This window comes from Chlamydotis macqueenii, chromosome W, assembly GCF_036417535.1.
Source record: "Chlamydotis macqueenii isolate bChlMac1 chromosome W, bChlMac1.mat, whole genome shotgun sequence".
Taxonomy (NCBI): domain Eukaryota; kingdom Metazoa; phylum Chordata; class Aves; order Otidiformes; family Otididae; genus Chlamydotis; species Chlamydotis macqueenii.
The window spans coordinates 19,664,218-19,677,951 of record NC_141592.1 but is presented as its reverse complement, the minus strand read 5'-3'; the positions used below and the strand labels follow the sequence as shown (position 1 = coordinate 19,677,951).

General features: G+C 60.4%; 1 pseudogene; it reads left to right on the top strand.

Moving 5' to 3' along the window:
* The first annotated feature begins 2,471 nt into the window (after nucleotides 1-2,471).
* Nucleotides 2,472-13,038, top strand: LOC147596614 (antigen WC1.1-like; annotated as a pseudogene).
* Nucleotides 13,039-13,734: the final 696 nt, after the last annotated feature.

Below are 13,734 nucleotides of genomic sequence, written 5' to 3'. Positions count from 1 at the left end.
CTGATGGTGTAGCTACTGCTGACCAGTGCTGGCTTAGTGTCAAGGCCTGCTCTGTACCTCACTCTGCCGCCACAGCGAGGAAGCTGAGGGTGAGTAAAACGATGAAGGGTGACAAAGTCAGGACAGCTGACCCCATCGGAGCAGAGATATTCCATGTCATATGGCGTCTTGTTCAGCACTAAAACTGGGAGAGCAGTTTCACCCAAGTAGCCATTGCCCAGAGCCTGGCTGGGCTTTGATCTGCTGGTGCGAGTGGTTGCCTCTCCATGGATTGTTTCCTTTCCTTTTTCCCCTCCATTTATTAAGCGATGTTTATCTTTCCCCCGTAGTTTTTCTCTTGCTTTTGCCCTTGCAGTTGCCTCCCCCATCCTGCTGAGGGGGAGTGAGGGAGCCACTGGCTGGGCATTTAGCTGCCGAGGGGGGTCACTCCACCACAGGAGCTCATAGCAAATGGGTTGGTAGTGCTGGTGAGGTCCCTGCTGCCTGAGGAGCTGACAGGCCAAGAGTAGGCTCATGGCTTGTGTAGGAACTTGTGAGGTTACTGTTGGCAGAGTGGCGGACAGGCCAGGACCAGGCACAGGGCTTGTATAGGTGAGGCCACTGCAGACCCGATACCTCGACAACAACTCCACGGCAAACAGGGGGAAACGTGCTCGCGAGGTCACTCCCCATTGAGTAGCTGGTAGGCACGGAGCAGGCCCATGGACTGTGTTGGCTGTTGTGAGGTCTCTGCGTCCTGCATGGGTGGCAGGGCAAGAGCAGGCCCACGGTCTGTGTGGGTGGTTACAAGGTCACTGGTTCCCGAGCAGCTGACAGGGCAGGCGAAGGCCAAAAGCCTGTGAAGAGGTTTGTGAGCTCATTAGTGTCTGAGTACGTCATAGACCCAGAAGAAGGTTCGTGGGTTGTGCAGGTTCCTATGAGGTCACTTGTGCCTGAGAAGCCAATAGGCCAGGAGCAGACTTGTAGGTTGCGTAGGTGTTTGTGAGGCTACTGGTGCTTGAGTAGATGGCAGGCCAGGAGCTGGAACCTGGCCTGTGAACATCCTGGGGATGTCAGTGATGCCTGGGTACCTGATAAGGCAGGAACAGGTACATGGCAGTGGCAGATGCTGTGACATCACCTGTGGCGGGGTGGCGGATAGGCCAGCAGCAGGCACACGGCTCGTATACGAGTTTGTGATTTCACTGGTGCCTGAGCAGCTTTTAGGCAAAGCAATGGCTTGTGTGAGTGCTTCTGCTGTCATCAAGGTCATATTTTGACTCTACCCAAACATGGCTTTTTGGAAGAACCATCGTTGGCAGAGGCTCATACACAGCACACACACACACATGTGACGGTGTCACACTTGAGCATGTAGCAGCAGAAGTCGAAGGGTGTGAAGGCACCGTCAGGATAAGTCATGAGCACACAGCTGCTGCACTAGGACAGCGTAAGGTCACGTCACCGGTGGCACCTCATGGCCAAGGGGCTGGTAGCAGGGCAGCCGTGTGCATCAGAGGGACATCACGGGGAGGGGGAGCTGCCCGGCCCCACGTCTGCGAGGCCGAAGGAGCAGCCCCTGCAGCCCTGGCTGGAGCAGTTGGGGTGGGGGTGGCTCGGGGTCATGGCAGGGATGTGCCGGGGCAGGGTGCCAGGAGGAAACCACAGACTTCCTGCCCGGGCGCTGCAGGGGGATCACGGTGAGCGCTGCGAGGTCACGTGGGCTGTGGTTTGTGCACCTGCAGGCTCCAGCTCCTAATCCCCCCGCAGGGAATAACGGCCCCTCAGTGACATGCTGAGAGTCAGGGACACGTCTGAGCCTCCGGGCTGCACATCTGCTGCCGGGGCAGGGACATGTCCCAGATCCGGCTCCTGCAGGGACCCACCCTGGGACACTCAGGGGAGGGACAGGCGAGCCAGCATTCCTGGGATGGAGCTCTTCCCCTGGCCAAAGACTTTTCCCAGCTGCTGCTCCCAGCGCAGCAAGGTCTGTAGCAGGGCCAGGGGCTGTTTCCTTCCCATCCTGACACAGACTCTGGTGCAGTCCCAGCTCCATGGTTCCCATGGTTTGGGTGCAGCTGGACACTTGCCTCCTGGCTTCTTGGAAGAGCCCAGGGCAGGAGATGCTCAGTGCTCCCAGTCCCCACAGCAGGGTGCAAGGGGTGACAGACCCGGTTCCCCTCCACACCCAGCTTGTCCCGTGACGATCCCCCACCACAGTGACCATGACACCCATGACACATATGTGTCCCTCAAATATGGTCATGAACGGCGCTGGAGAAGTTCATTGGAGGACTGGGCTGTGTCGGAGAGGAGATAGCTCCCGATAATGTCTAAAAAGGTGCTGCTGCTTTGATTGGCTCCTCCTGCAGCTGGGTCGGCATCTGTAGAGATATATCACCCTCTCATCGTCGTTGTCCCTGTGAGTGCCCGTGAGCCGTGACAGGGAGCAGTGTGTAGCAGGGCTGTGCCATCAGGGCAGGAGCCTCAGGATGGGGACAGAGGGACTGCTGTCTCCTCAGGTGCTGTGGCTGCTCCTCTGCATGCAGCTGTGCAGGGGTGAGTGCCAGTTCTCTTCTCTCACAGCCCAGGCCAGTGGGCACCAGTGGGGTCACTGGGATCCCTTTGGGAATGGGGTTTCTTTGCGGGTGCCATTGAGATGAGGGTCAGAAGGTGCTCTGGTCCATGCACCTTCTGGCTCTCCCTGTGCCTCGCTGTGTTTATGGCAGCCCATGCCTGACACCCCATCCTTGGTACCATTTTGGGAGGCCTTGTTTCCCAGTGCTGTGCCCCTGAGGCTGGCAGGGGCCAGCTGGTGATGGCTGCTCTCAGCAAGGACTAGGGCACAGCAAATCTCTGGGGTGCCCCAGAGGGTTTGTGTGCTGCTCGCTGTCCCCAGGGCCCAAGGGAGCCCCAGCCGCGGGAAGGCATTTTGTGCTCCACAGCGACAGAGGGACTGGGCTGTCTGCACCCACAGGTGGCAGAGGAGTTTCCTTCCTGGGGGCCCCAGCCAAGCACAGGGCTGAGCTGACTCCAGGGTCGAGGAGGGGACATGGGTTGGAGGGATCCTCGGGATCCTCTCAGTGGACATGGAAAGCCCTGGGGAGGGTGTGGGTGATGTCAGGGCAGGTAGTGGTCAGGGGAAGCTGTGAGCCTGGGGGCGTGGGGCTGTTCAGGGTGTTTTTGTCTGCAGAGGAGTGGGTGTCCTGTGCAGGACTGGGGGGATAGTGTGTGGGTGGGTATGGGCAGGGGCTGTTGGAATGGGGGGGTGCTAAGGGCTGTGGGGCAGTTAATGGCACAGCAGGGCTGGTGTTGGGTGTCCCAGCTTGCAGAGACCTTGGGGAGAGGAGGGATACACACACTTTCGCAGAGACAACTCAGAGAGGAGAAGGTCCCACCCCAGGGCCTGTGACTCAGCCCAGGCAGGGAGGACTCCCAGAGCTGTGTTCTGGGCCTTGGCACTCCGCTGACCATTCCTGTGTTGGTGTTTGAAGGGGCTGCAGAGGTGAGGCTGGAGGATGGTGGCAGCCGATGTGCTGGGAGAGTGGAGGTGAAGCACCAGGGCCGGTGGGGGACCGTGTGTCCTGTGTTCTGGGACATGAAGGATGCTGCAGTGGTTTGTAAGCAGCTGGGCTGTGGATCTGCTCTTCAAGCTCATCGGGAAGCATACTTTGGGCCAGGATCTGGCCCCATTTGGACATCTGGGTTTGATTGTGATGGCACCGAGTCTGCCCTGTCTGACTGCACACAAAAAGAACAGTATATACAGTACTGTGACCACAGTATGGACGCTGGAGTGACGTGTTCAGGTAAGAGGTGAGCCTGTTCTCCACCTTTGTGGACAGAATAAGGGAAGGGACCTGGCTGTGTCCTCAGAGAGCACTGAGCGTGCACCAGAGCAGGGTCCAGTGTGTGTGGTCACACTGCCAAGCTAGGACTGTCATTGCTGGTGTCCCTGGTCCCTGGGGAAAGCCCGGTGGGAGCCCACCTCAGAGTGCCTGTTGCATGCCTGGACCCTGAGGTGGCTCAGATTAATCCTCCTGCCCAGCCCTAGGGTGTCTGTTGGTTCCCACCTCTCTCCTCTGGTTCACCCAGAACATTTCTGGCAGCACTGAGGACCAGGCCCACCATGTCAGAGGCACCAAGAGCAGCTCATGCAACCACTCACATCCCCAGGAATGGATGTGAGGGGGGCAGGGACTTTTGGGTTGTGCCCCCTGGCAGACACAAGTCCATGGGCCTAAGCAAAGGGGATGTTCAGAGGGAAGAACAGGTGTTGGGCGGAGGGGCAGGGTGTCAGGTTGGCCCCTCATTCCTCTTCCATGAGAAAGCTCTCGCTCCATGAGAGCCAGCCCACAGGGACATGGTCCTGTGCAGACAGGGCTGACCTGCTGCCCAGCGTCTCGTGCCTGCCCCACTCCCTGCCTGCCCTGCACCACAGGGGCTTTGCCAGGACGTGCTTGCTGTCCTCAGGGCCTGTCCTTGCCCTGGAAGTTTGTGTCAGCCCCAGGCTGCTCCTTTGCCTGCTCTGCTGCCCTCTGCCTGAAATCCTGCTGGGGTTGTGCACACCTGGCAGCGTACGCTGGTCCTGGGTGACGACCCCCTTCCCAGGCAGGCACTGGAGCTGGGGGCACCCTTGCCGTGCCTTTGCCCTGTGACATGTCCCATCTAACAGGGATGCCCCAACGGCCCAGGAACCTCAAGTAATGCGGTGCATTCCTGGCAGCACCAAGTGTTTCCTCAGCCTGGCCCTGAGCTCGGAGGGCACAGCAGGTATCAGGGGGCTACAGGCTTCTCTTGCCAGCTAACCTACCCCGCACGCACCGGAGCCCCGCTCCGGGGAAAGCAGGGCATCACACGGATACCGTCAAGCCAAGCCTTCAATTTAATGCTGCGCAACACAGGGTTAAATACCCGTACACCCGCTATGCACGTGAATGCACCCGCCCCCCTGCACCCATAGACCCATCCATGCCCGCCACGCACCTACCCCTACACTCATGGACTTATCCATGCCTACCACGTACGTGGATGCACCTGTCCCCTGCACTCCTGGACTTATCCGTGCCCACCACGTACATGGACACACCTAACCCCTGCACTGATGGATTCATCCGCGTCCAGTGCGTGAGTCGCCACGGACTGCCCCTCCAGCGTACGTGCATCCCTTCTAACGTTACCCCACAGGGGGCCATAGTGCCTGGGCCCATCTCCCTGGGCTCAAGTTCTATGGCCACTGCAGGTCCTGGGGCTGGTGCTGGGCAGCCCAGCGTCTATGGGGCAGCAGCAGTTTGTCTGAGCAGTGCCTACAGCTGGGGGCTTGGGAGCACAGCAAGCCCCTGAGTGCTCTCATGATGCATGAGGAGCAGCAGCAGGTCCCTGGAGTGTTTGTGCCATTAGCACCCCCTGGGAGCTGCTGGGATGGTTGTGGGGCTCTTTGCCTGCAGCCGCCTTAGAGATGAGGTGAGACATGGGCATGTCACTGCCAGAGGGCTGTGGGAACTTGCAGAGGTCTTTGGTTTCTCCAGGATTTGTCCAGCTGGTTGGTGGGGACAGCCCCTGCTCAGGACATGTGGAGATCCATGATGGGAGCCAGTGGAAAACTGTCTGTGACTCAGACTTTGGTCCCAAAGCTGCTGACATGGTCTGTGGGGAGCTGCAGTGTGGTGCAGCCCTGGCCATCCCTGGGGCAGCTCACTTTGGAGAAGGTGTTGGTGCCATCTGGGACCAAGAGCTGCAGTGTGTGGGGAATGAATCCCTTCTTGTCTTCTGCCCCAGGGGAGCCCCCAGGGACCAGCCTTGCACCCACGCTAATGATGTTGGTGTGACCTGCACACGTAAGGACTCAGGGTGGTGCTGAACACTGGTGCTGCGCTGGGGATAGGGGAGCAGGGCGGGGACTGTGCTGTGCTGGGCGTGAAGACAGGAGGGGTAATGTGGTTGTCTACAGAAGGAGGAGAAAGGAATGGTGTCCCTCTGGCCTCCCCTCCAGCTACAGAGGGTACAAAGCACCAATGCACCCTCTCTCATCTTTCTCTGCCCCCAGAGTACACAGGGTTCAGGCTCCTGAATGGCAGCACAGCGTGTGAAGGGAGGGTGGAGGTCCAGGTGCTGGGGACCTGGGGCACCCTCTGTGCCACCCACTGGGATCTCTTGGACGCCCATGTTCTCTGTCGTCACCTTGGCTGCGGGTCTGCTGAGTCCATTCCAAGAGGAGGGCATTTTGGGAACGGCACCAGCCCCATCTGGAGAGACTCATTCCACTGAAATGGAACTGAAGCCCACCTGGGACAGTGCCCAGTGACTGCCCTGGGTGCCTTGCCGTGCTCCCATGAGAACTATGCTGCTGTCATTTGCTCAGGTAAGTGCTGGGGAAACACCGAATTAACTCAATTTTCCCCTTAGGTGTGACATGGCCACCCAAAGCGGGGGACCCCATGGCAACTCCCGGCTGCATTTCTCCCTGCATAAATGTGCTTTGTCAGGAGCGATCTCAAGAGCTTTTCCTGCTCAGACTGGCTGCTCTGATGTGGACAGATGAAGACTGAATGGGGACAGATGCCTGTAGCCCCCAGGGCAGCAGCCCAGGCCCTGGGACCACCGCCAGGCCTGGGCTTTTTTCTGTACTGCTGCACGATGGGCCAGGGACGGTTCTGTGGGGCTCAGCTCCATCTGTCTGGCTGCAGACAGCCCTGTCCCAGCTCCACAGTGAGAACCGCAGAGCCCAATCCCACACCCAGAGGGGCTGCGCAGGTGCCCCCGGCAGCTGCAGATGAGTTGAGGGGTCAGATGCAGAGTGGACATGAGCTTCTGGTGCTGGGCAGCCCAGGACCTATGGAGATGCAGCAGTTTGAGCAGTGCCTATGGATGGGGGTTTGAGAGTGTAGCGAGCCCCCACGTGCTGTAATGATGAGGAGTGGCAGGGGATCCCTGGTCTGTTTGTGCCATTAGCACCCACTGGGAGTTGCTGGGGTGGCTGTAGGGCACATGTACCGGCTGCTGTTCCCTCCTGCGGGTGCCACAGGAGGGACGTGTTGGGTGGCTCTGCCTCACCAAGACCAGAGACAGCGTCTTGGGAAGGCTCAGGACTGGGAAATAATCCTGTGGGAACCTGCTCCTGAAGCTCAGCGCAGAGGGCTGGGGTCAGGCAGACGAGCACCATTGCACCATGAGGGGGCCAGAGCCTGTAGAGGTGCTGCGGGTTTTGGGCTCTCCGGTGCTGACAAGGGCTGGGGCACGGCTGCTCTACCCAGGCCCAGCTGCCTCCATGTCGCTGCGGTTGGTGGCCGGAGGGAGCCGGTGCAATGGGCGAGTGGAGATCTTCCAGCGCGGGACGTGGGGCAGAGCCCTGGATGACCAGTGGGACACGCAGGAGGCCAGCGTGGTGTGCCGCCAGCTGCAGTGCGAAGAGGCAGAAAAAGCCTACAACCCCTCAAAGGCTCAGAGAGGGACCGGTCCTGTGGGGCTGCAAGGAGTGCGGTGTGCAGGGCACGAGGCCAACCTGAGCCTCTGCAACACCTCCCTGCCCAAGAGCGCACTGGCGGCAGGGATTGCAGAGGATGTGGGGGTTGTTTGCTGGGGTGAGTGGCACTGCATTGGCCCCTCCAGGCTTTGGGCTGGGTGGGCAGCCGGCCCCTGATGGCAGCTGATGTTTCTTCCTGCTGCAGGGAGCCGGCAGCTCTGGCTGGTGAATGGGTCCGGGCACTGTGCTGGGAGAGTGGAGATCTACTACCAGGGCAGCTGGGGGACCGTCTGCGATGACGGCTGGGACCTGCCCGACACTGCCGTCGTTTGCCAGCAGCTGGGCTGCGGAGGGGCGGTGGAGGCAGTTGGCTCTGCTCGGTTCGGGGAAGGCTCCGGGCAGATCTGGCTGGACGGTGTGAACTGCTCCAGGGCTGAAGCTGCTCTCTGGGACTGCCCGTCAGGGTCCTGGGGGCAGCACAACTGCGCACACAAAGAGGATGCAGGTGTCGTCTGCTCAGGTCTGTGCTGGGAACGGTGGTGGGAGCTGCGTGCCCAGGGATGCTGAGATGAGGCTGTTCCTGGCTGCCTCTGAGCCTGCCCAAGCCCATCCCAGGGATGCCCACACATGGGTCCCCTCATTCCCACTGGGGGTCTGTAGGGAGCTCAGCTGTCCCCAGGGGAGAGCGGGAAGGGCAGGGGTGTCTGTCCATCAGGGACTTTTCTCCACCAGTGCTTACAAGGGGGACTTGTTGGCCATTCCTTTACCTTCCTGTGGGCCTGGGTGTTGCAGGGCATCCCTGCTCCCATAGCCCTGGACCAATCTGTTCCCCTTTGGGGCCTTTCCTCCCAGAGTTCGTGGACCTGAGGCTGGAGAACAGCACCAACTGCTCTGGGCGCCTGCAGGTTTTCTATAACGAGACATGGGGCAGTGTTTGCTCCAACTCAATGCCTCTCAAAACGGTGTCACTGACGTGCAAGGAGCCGGGCTGTGGGGACGGAGGCTCCCTGGAAACACCCTTGACCTCTGGCAGAGTGTCTGGCCCCACCTGGCTGGATCTTGTGGAATGTGGGGAGAGAAACAGCTCCTTCTGGCAGTGTCCCTCTGCTCCCTGGAACCCACAGTCGTGTGATGACCTGCGAGAGGAGACCCACATTACCTGCAATGGTAATTCTGAGCTACAGGGGCACCAGCGTCTACCCAGCTCCTGCCACCTGCTTGAAACCCTCAACTGCACAGACAGGGCCTGCAGGGGCTTTTCCTTTCCGTGCAGGACCCTTTGCTGCTGGTAGCAAAAACGGGACTTCAGGTCTCAGAGCCCCACACGTTCACCAGCAGTTGCCAGCCAGGTTCCCAGTTTGGTGCAGGGGAGGCACGGGTGTCTCCAGGCAAAGTCTCAGAAGAGACCAGCCAGGGCTCTGAGGTGTGGCCGTTTCACGGACAGCTTCCTGCTGCTCTGTCAGCCAGGGTCCCTTTGGGGCTGAGCAGTCAGGGTCCCCCACATTGCCGTATGTGTCCCCTGAATGGCTGGGGTTCAGCTGCTGCGGTGAGTGAGGTGGCGCAGGGAGGCACCAGCAGAGCTCGGCCCCATTCTCTGCTGCACGAAGCCCTTCAGCAGCCCCTTCACCAAGGCATTTCCTTCTACAGGGAGACAGCAAGAAACGCCTCTGGCCCTGGGGGCTATGTGCCCAAACGCCTTGAGTTGCACAGGTAGCTGCTTCTGTGTGCCCCTCTCACCTGGCGGGGCTCTGCCTGCTGTCCCAGTGCCCTGGGAGGTGTCTGCCTTCTCCAGCCAGGGAGAAGATTCATGCCGTGGGAGGTGAGAACGGGTGCTCGGGCAGAGTGGAGGTCTGGCACTGCGGCTCCTGGAGGACAGTGTGCGACGCCTCCTGGGACATGCAGGATGCTGAGGTGGCATGCAGGCAGCTGGGCTGTGGCCCTGCGGTGTCTGCCCTGGGTGAGGCTGCGTTTGGGGAGGGGACGGGCCCCATTTGGCTGGAGCAGGCGGAGTGCCGGGGGACAGAGCCATCTCTGCAGGACTGCTGTGCGCAGCCTGGGGACAGCGGTGCCTGTCGGCATAAGAAAGATGCTTCCGTGCGCTGTTCAGGTGAGTGGAGAGGTTGGAACCACTCACAGGGGTGCTGGCAAGGAGCTGGGGAAGATGTTTTCCCCGCTGGGTCCCAGCACGCCCTCAGAGCTCCTGAGAACCATGCCATCCCTGCAGAGCGTGGGAACTTGGTGCCAAATGGGGAGCAGCTTCCATGAGGCTGAATGTCCCTTGGCCTCTGCCCAGGGACGCCTCCTGGGCTGCCTGTGCCATCCTACCCATGGCCCAGAGCAGGGCCCAGAGCTCTGCCCCAGCCACATTGACCAGCTCTGCAAAAGGGGCAGTTTGGGTGGGCTGTGTCAGGGACGTCTGCATGTGACACGCACTCCCTGCTACCCTCTCAGCTCAGCTCTCCTTTCTCCCTACAGCTGCAGCCAGGGCGACAGCACCAACCCCTCGAGCAGGTAACGTGTCCTCCTTGCCAGTGCCGAGTCTTTGTGGAGCCAGGCTGTCACCTGCAGCTGGAGGGAGGGGGCTCCTTGCTGGGGCAGCCATGGGGAGAGTTGGGGAGGCTGTCATTTACCCAGCAGGGTGGGAGCTTCCCCATCACCCACGGACCGACGTCCCCCATCCCGGGAGTAATGGGGGTCAGGAGTGGGGTGTCCCAGCTCTCGCAGGCCTGGTGCTGCCCTTTCTGTGTTCTCGTTATGCAGATCCCACGCGTGGCTGCCTGACTGGCAGTGGGAGCGTCTCATTGCCCGTCATCATCTGCATCATCCTGAGAGCCCTGCTCTGCCTGCTCCTGGCCCTCCTGGTCGGGCAAGTGCGAAGCACCAGGGCTGGGCACAGAGGTGAGTCCTCTCCCGTGGGCACAGGGGAATGTGTCTCCTGGCAGCGCAAGGGGTGCTGTCGGTGTCAGCGAGGGGCACAGGCAGAGCTGGGGGGGACAAGACTGTGTGCTGCTTGCTGTCCCATGCGCTGCCCCATTGACTGCCTGGCCAGAGGGGCACAAGGGCTGTCTCTGAGGGGATGGTGTGAGATTGTAGCTGCCGCAGACCTTCTCCGTGGGGACTCGGCCCTCACTGAGGAAGTGGCAGCGGTGACTGGACAGCGCAGTGAGTTTGTGCTGTGGGGTCAGCCCTGTGCTGGCCCAGGGGAACAGGGCTGGGGGAGCAGAGCGGATTCCCATTCCCTCTCTAGCTGTCCCTGAACCAGCCCTGCCTCTGTCCTCAGGCTCCCAGAGAGCCTGGGAGCCCTTCCCTGAGGCCGTGAATGAGGAGATTGGCTACAGCCCAGCGTGGGAGAAGCAGGTGACGTTCGGCAGCACAGGTGGGTATGCATCCCTTGTGGGGAGCACATCTGCAGGGCTCTTTCCTCTGGCCCCTTCCCAGGGCTGACCCCCTGCAGACCCCTTGCCCATGGTCCCTGCAGTGCTGGGGCTGCGGGGTCTTTGGGGAAAGCAACCAGGTCCTGGACCCAGGAGAGAAGCTTCCTCCCTAATGGATCTGCCCATCCCAGCCTCCCTGCCTGCCCCTACATCCCATCTGACAGCTGAGGGCTGAGGGAAGGGGCTGTGCTGGGGCATCTCTGGGAGCCCCTTTGAGACAGGGGTTTGTCCCAGGGGAGCAGGGTACATCCTGAGCCCTCCTCCCCACTCAGCCCTGGGTCTGTGGGTCCCCTGTCCCCAGCAGAGCTGACCACAAGCTGAGTCAGCAGGGCTTACCCCAGGAACACCCGCTGCAGGCTCTCCAGGCTCCTATTCGGAGGGGGTCCCTGACCAAGCTGCAGCCCTACCCCGGGACAGCAAGGAGGAGGATGATCTGGGATCAGCACCAGGTAATGGGGGGCAGGAAGGGGTTGATCTCTCCTCCCTGCAGATGTGTGATGGACAGCAATGTCTCTGAGTGTCACTGTTCGAGTTGGAGAGGACATGAGGGGTCTCCTCCCGCCCTGCTGCTGCTGCTGCCAACACCAGTGTCTGAGCCCCATGTCCATGCACAACTTCCCACCCTCTGCTCACTGCCACCAACTCCCCTGTCTTTTCAGACGCCCCTGTCATGCCCAGAGGTGACCCAGCAGATGGCTATGATGATGCCAGGGAGATTCCTGACCCTGGGGAGGATCCTGTGTCTGGGCAGGGAGACTGGGAAATGCCCATGGCAGCAGGGCCCAGGGATGCATCTGGAGGTGAGAGGGAAAGAGAGAGCTGCCGCTTCCTGGGGTGCCGTCCCTGGTGCCGGATGGATTGCTGCCATACTGAGAGCCCCAAATCCTGGGATGGGGGAACTTGCACTGGGAGTTTTCCTTGGGGGGACCGCGGGCAGGAGAAGGGAGCTGAACATCTCAGGTCTGGTGAGGAGAAGGGAGGAAGGTGATGTACAGACCAGGAGGGGCACCCCATGGGACAAACATGCAATGGCCTACCTTGCTGCTTGCAGGGGCAAACCGCCACTCCCAGAGACGCACTGGGGCCGCTGGAGCTGAGGGAGATGCCTGGTCCCTGCCCCCAGAGAGCACAGGCTATGACAATGCTGAAGAGGTGTCTCTGGCGCATCCCCCTGAGGACACAAAGGCTGTGACAGCAGAGCTCAGCGCACAACCGTCCCTGAGCCCTGGCCCAGCAGAGCCTGTTCCTGCCCTTGGGCTGGGTGCAGCCAGGAGGGAGAAGAGGTCTGTGCAGCTGGGAGAACCATGAGCACCAGGGAACCATCTCCACTTTCCCACCAACAGCCGGGTATTTCCTCTGCTCTGATTCCCCTGCTCTCACACCTTTCCTCCATATTTGTTCTCATTAAAAGGCTTTGGGGTTTGAGCTGGAGCCAGGGTTGCCTGCCCGGGTGCCAAGGTGTCTCCCTCAGGCTGACAGAGCACAAAGACACGGCTGTGGGGAAGGGGTACCTCCCGAGGACAGCAGTCTCGGGGTCAGGCTGTGGGGCTGCCGGAGCCCATGATCCCTGCGGAATATTCCATGCTGCCAGCCACAGCTTCCAGCACAAATGGCTCTCTGCTTTGTTCTGGGATGCACCCCAGCCAGATCGCCCATCTCCTCACCCCAGGGTTTCCCAGTTGCTCTTTTCCCCAGGTGTTACGGCCCGGAGCCGTAGCAGGTTTGTGATTCCCTTGGACTAAATTAAGGTGAAACGACACCAAACGATCGATTTAGGATTTTATTTAACATTCAGGGGAATGACTTAACTTTGAAAACTTGGAAAGCGTAAAGGGGGTTGATAGCTGGGGCTCTTACCGGAATATTTTTAAGAAGGAAAAGGAAAACAGAAAAGAGAAAGAGGAAAAAAGGGAAAGAGCTATCACCACCCTTGGATCCAGCGACGACGATGACGGGTGGGCACGCAAATCTTCCGGTGGGGTGGCGGGTGTGCGGCTTCTGGTGGCAGGGGCGCGGTGTCAGGCAGCCGTGATGGGCTGCCGGTGTGGGGCTCGCCCTGCGGCTCCCTGAGGAGTGTCTGTTATAGTCTCATCCCCGCCTCTGGTTCTGCCCCTTGCAGACGGATATGGTCCGGTTCCAGAGAGCTCTGAGTCCTCTGTGTAGGCACCAAGCAGGTGCTAAATGTGAGGGGTGGTTGGAAGCCCCCTCCTCAGATGACCTCTGTGTGACCCCTGGCCATATTTGGCAAGTCGTTACCAGGGGCCTGGGGAGCTGCACATCCCCCACGTGGCCCCCACCTCCCCTGTGCAGACTGCACCCTGTGCCACAGCCACAGCATTGTTTGAGACGTTAACTCTTTCAGTCCCTGACACCAGGCCCTGCCCGGGCCACACTGGTCCCACAGCACAGAGGCCCCAACAGAGCTGCCACCTTGAGCTGAGCCTTGGGCTGTGGTCCCACAGAAGTGAGTCCCAAGGTGGCCGTGGTGCCTTGAACACGCCAGCCAGACCCAGGTGCCAGATGGATTACGTCGCATCACAGCATGCGGATCACCTCCCGCAGTGGTTAGAAGACAACTCTGCTTCCCGCTGCCCTGGCACAAGGTACAGACCCATTCACTGGGGCACACAGGGCTGGGGTTGCCCCTTCGCTGGCTGTGCCAGGACCCCAGTCTCCATGGGCTCTTCCTGTTGCCTTACATGGACGCATTTCAACAGCAGAGGATATTTTGTGTCCCTTCCTTAAAGCAGGCACTGCTGAGATCTGAGACAGAGTTCCTCTCCCTGGGCTGAAACTGTCATCTGCCCCAGCTCCATGAGCAGAGAAACAACTCACACAGGAGCCGGGTGAGGAGAATAG